Raw genomic sequence first — 5,356 nt, forward strand, 5'->3', positions numbered from 1 at the left:
CTTCTTCTCTCGTCCCTCCCCCCCCTCCCCCTCCTCTCTCTCTCTCTCTCTCTCGTAATCTAAATTTGAGTGTAATTAAGTGTATTTAGAATGACTGAATTTTTATGTTGTTTAAATTGCTAAGTTTGCGAATCTTTTGCATCCCATTATTAAACGATGTCTACGGGGAACAGGCGCTATCATTGAGGTAAAGTTGCATGAGTTAAGTTTAGTTAAATTTAGTTAGCCGGGACGATCGATGAAACGTTTGGTAGATAAACATCCAAATACTTTAATGAAATTACAAAGCTCACTTGTCTATTTGCTTCCCTTGATTTATTCTGCGTCGCTTAGTCCGCATTTTAATGGCGACGTTTATTTCTGTGTAACGTTACGTGACTTGCGTAATTGATTCATAATTTTTGTGACTTACGAGGGAACCTCACAAAGTATTAAATTTTTGTTTTAATGAAACTTTATACATATAGATTACGTAAATAAATAGATTTAAAAAATATCAGTTGGGATCATAAATCGATATAAAAGGTGAAATCATTTTTCATATGTAAAGCAATTTTAGCCTTTTTCATTATATCTCAAAAATTATTCATGATATCGAAAAATGTTTCGTATAAAAGTTATGTAATAAAATTATCTCTATTCATTTACGTTAATAAAGGAAAGTTACCGATGTCAATCATATCACTTTGATGCGTTTTGTTTTACGCTTATAAGCATTACAAGCATTATTTGTCCTTGTTTAATATTTGATAAACAACAAGGATGAATTGACGCTTAGAGCGTGTAATGAAAACGTAATAATGAAATGCACTCTTTGTTTTTAGATATACTTCTGAAATAAAAAGCTAAAAATAAAACTTTAGAAATACAAACCATCAGATAGTATGTTATCAGATAATGTAACAATTTTTACAGTATTGTTTGCTACTTTGCAATAATTACTTTTTTGTAAAATAAACAAAAATGAGCGTCTGATGAAATAGGTCACCAAAACAGTAGACAGTAATATATTGTACATATTCCTATTCTTTTTCTTTCACAAGAATTATCTGTACAAAATAACGAACAAGTAATGTATATGAGAGTTTCTAAAATCTTACTTCGATATAAAATATTCTTTGTTGATTTATGTATGTGCATAGTTTAAGCTATTTTGCAAGACGCATACGAACATAATATATTTGCTTTAAGTTTATCTAAAAATTTAACTAGATATAGATTTGAAAATAATTTTGTTGGACTATCAAAATATGTAATTATGTCGAATGCTCAAATTGATTGCTAGATTGTCAAAACTGTTTGCAGGGCATTTTTACATTTTCAAGATATAATATGGCTTATTGTTGTAGATACTAGCCAGTACAAACTAATAACGGAATTGCATATTGTATAGATTTCATTTTACAGTATTAATGAGACAACGAAATCTTGTAAATAAAAAATATTCATAACTGAATATATTGAAAGAAACTGATCATAAAAATTTCAGTCTTCCTTTGTGGAATTTCCTACAATATTTTTCTTAAGTTTTCTCTGGTTCTACATTAGTCGCATCACAGCGTCATAAGCATGTCACAAACGTCATGATACAAGCAACATCAAGCTAACTCGACTTTGATTGGATTGCAACGCTTACGACAGTACGATGTGACTAATGTAGAATCTTTTTTTTTTTTTCAAAACTCGTGACGCGTGATTGTTTTATGAATCTGTAGAATGCACTGGCACAGAATACATTGGCACCTACTAGATGGCACAGACAAATTATTCGAAAGAATTGTAATTTTTTTTGTATTTATGAGGCATATTTTCTGTTAGGAAGCACATTATCCCGTTTTATTCCATGTCGATAATTGTATAATAATAATGTTTAACAAAAAAAATTTATTTTTTATTTTTCATACGAAACTAACATAGCATCCATTGCTGCTTTACTTATAATTAATGCACATTTCCATAGTTTGCATGCATAATTTGTACATGTGTACAATAGTCTGATATGAAGAATCAACAAAATTCCTATAACGAAAAAAAAATTCTTATAAGATAGCGCTGTAGTTATAATTCTCTCGAAATATTTCTTATCTTTAAATAACTTTTTCTTATTTTTAAATAAGAAAACTTTTTTTGGATTTTATTTTAAGATAGAAATTGATGTTTTTCATTAAAGTCCGTTTTTTATTTTAAAATAAAAATTAATTTAAAACAAAGATTTAAAAAACGTCTTGAGAAAATATAAGAAATGATATTAAGAATGTTCATATTTAAAAATATTGTAAAAGAATGTAGCCGAGTTATCGTGCAAACCTTGACAAAATAGTATAGATACATATATTAAGAAAAACGTGCAAACGCACTTGACTTGCATGTATTTGTTTATCGCATACATGCTTACATTATCCGTAACTTTATCAATTTTGTGACGAGAAATTTTTTACATACGACTATATAATAAATTAGGGGTAGCCAATCCTTTTGTCTAGCATGGAGGTTCGCGAAATCTTTAGTACTCTTTTATAGAGTATTTTACTTTTATAGAATCTTTTAAACAATAAATATCGTACTCTTAATCATACTTTTTTCTCTTGCATTGAAAGTAAAAAAATTTCGTTTGTTTAATAAAGTTTATTTTACTGAGTTTTGCTTTATATTAATCATTTTAAAAATAGTTTAGCATAAACATGAACAGAACAAATGTAATTAAAGAGCGTAAGTATAAAAACTAGATTTTTAGTGAAGTACAATTGCCATTTTATCATGTCATTTTTTATTTTATTAATTTTTAATTTTTGACAGCTTATGCTTGTTTAAGCAGGTCATTGACTGAGAATGTCTTTGTGTGTCACTAATAACAAGCATATCACGGTTTGGCCACATGTGACGCGATTTGCTAATGATATTTAATAGATAATTAAAAAATTTTTTTTCTCTCAAAAATTAATTATCTCTGTTACAAATCGATATCTAATGTCGATAATGATTTATACGGGCGCGTCTTACGCTTCTTTTTGAGAACTTGTAAAGACTCCTTTTTTGTATTTTATAACGATCCGACTATATTAAATAAAGTTAAGTTTTTTTTAAGTACATTAATCGTGACGTTATTGTTTTCGATTATCTCGACATTGCAACAAGAGGATCTCCTTAAAAGGATCTCAAACCGAATTCTAACAGCATCGCTATTTTATGCGAAATGTGACTTCCGTATGATTTACAAATACCGATAAATACACATTCTTGTATATTATATTTATATTGCACGCACAAATTTGAATAAATTTTTGTAATACATTTTCGTATCGAATTTTAGTCTAATTTTAAGAATTCAACATTGTTTTGTTCGAGTAAAATGTAAACTACCAATCTGTAAACTATAATTTTATCCAAATTGTTTTTATTATTAAGCAAATGTTGCGACTTGACAATTGTAGACGTCATATTGGACTAAGAAATAGTAAAGATCTCAATTTAAAAAATTTTTGTCATTCTTGACATTTCTTGCTAGTATTAACGCCTATACTTTAATTCTGGAAAATGATTTTCAAATCTCTAAAAATAATATCGATATCATTCTACGAAAATTATTATTGTTTAATCAGTAAAACAGACGAAAGTTGGCTATGTGGAATTTTGTTTCTCTATTAAGGTCTTCGAGCGCAGTGCAAATTTTATATATAATTTGGTCCCGATTGTATAAAAATCTAAAAAGAATTTTGTAAAAGCTTTAACAATTAGCTTTTACTATCATAAAAATCGGATTTATTGTATTTTATTTATTTTTTACAAATTTAAATTTAAATTTTCTGTCGGAATTCACAATTAAACTATTGATTGTGCTTTCAATCAAAATGTTGATGATTAACATTTTCTACGAATTAATTTTTAATCTATTATAAAAAGAAACTTTATTATATTGTAGTAAAGCATTATTTTTATTCATGCGATCTCCTCTGTTATATGTTTGAAATATGATTTACATACTTATGAGAGAAAAGTTTACTAAATCGCCGCAATACATAGTCTGTAAATAGTTGGAGAATTGAATGACAAATTAAGCAAAATACTAGTATAATTGCAAATTAGCGCAAATTGGAGATTGTTACAAGAGAAGGAGTTGGCGGATGTATATGTACACGCAAGTATCTTCGTCTTGTTGAAAGTTAACGAACGCAGAGTAGCGGCTCGTTAACGAACAGGGATTCTCTTCATCCTACCGGATCGTGTGCCAGAAAAGAAAATATTCCATCCTCGGTTCCTCTTCCTCCACCATTTTCACTTTTTTTTAACTTGTCGCTCGTCGCAGGCTCACAAAGCGCCTCATTAGTATAATTTTTTTCGATGCCACGTCGCGTCACGTCGACGCGAAGGTTTGGTTTGCGCGCTAAATGTATCCGTAATTTTGACAACAAATTGTTTCTGAGAAACGAGGGAGACATTTTACAAATGCCTCGAAATAAGCGAAGAGATTTCTAGTAATTATTAACCCGTGAAGATTCAGCGACTGTCGGAGAATTTTGCTGACGTTAATTTATATCTCGACATTAACGAGCCTGGTGAAAAAGGCAATATAGTCTCTCGCGTGAGGTGCAGAAATGCACCGTAGTGGAATGCACAGCAAACTTTGTTCACTCAGTAATTTACGAGCCAATTCAAATTGTAAACGCAACGCGCTTCGTTAGAAAAGTTCGCGCGGTCGAGATTTTGAAGCGCGAACCAGCGTGAATCTTTATAAACAATCTCCATAATAAATCATCATAGACACATATACACGGACTACATATATCTATATTTTTCTCTTTTTCTTTATTTGCGAAAATAAATACTGCCTAAATAACATGTAGAGTATAATCCTATTTTGTTGTAGTAATTTGAAAAATATGAGAAGATACGATATGCGAAGCGCAAATATTTTCCGAGCCCCGATATGGACTCTCGTGTAAAATTCCGCTTGACTCTGATCTCCAGTCGGGAAGTAAGAAAAATAACGCAACACGCGAGGTAAGAAAAATAACTGTGCGCCATATCGTCCAGTTCGATTTCGATAACGCGCGACGAGAAAAATATATCAGCGACAGTGCTTGCGCAAGTCGTTCACCCACCGGCCGGTCGACTATACTTCACTTGTCGACAAGTGATATTTTCATCGTTTTTCGAATGACAACTTATCCCGGAAGATTAATCATCTCAATGCCGAAGAGGTGAGTTCTTTTTAAAATATGTAGCTTCGCGAAAAAGTTTCCCTATCCCTGTTTATATATTGAGTACTACGAATAGCCTTATTGCGCTCGCAATTTAATCCGACCGCGTAGAACGAAGCGACCACACGTGCGATAAGTCATTGCCCCTTCTCTCTCTC

The 5,356-nt window shown here is 30.8% G+C and overlaps 1 protein-coding gene across 1 annotated transcript in view; it reads left to right on the forward strand.

Annotated features, from left to right (window-relative positions):
- LOC105621586 (transmembrane and TPR repeat-containing protein CG4341) overlaps positions 1-5,356 on the forward strand; it is a 211,074-nt gene that overhangs the window by 149,080 nt on the left and 56,638 nt on the right. The gene's annotated exons all lie outside the window — the stretch shown is intronic.

This window comes from Atta cephalotes, assembly GCF_000143395.1.
Source record: "Atta cephalotes unplaced genomic scaffold scaffold00034, whole genome shotgun sequence".
Taxonomy (NCBI): Eukaryota; Metazoa; Arthropoda; class Insecta; order Hymenoptera; family Formicidae; genus Atta; species Atta cephalotes.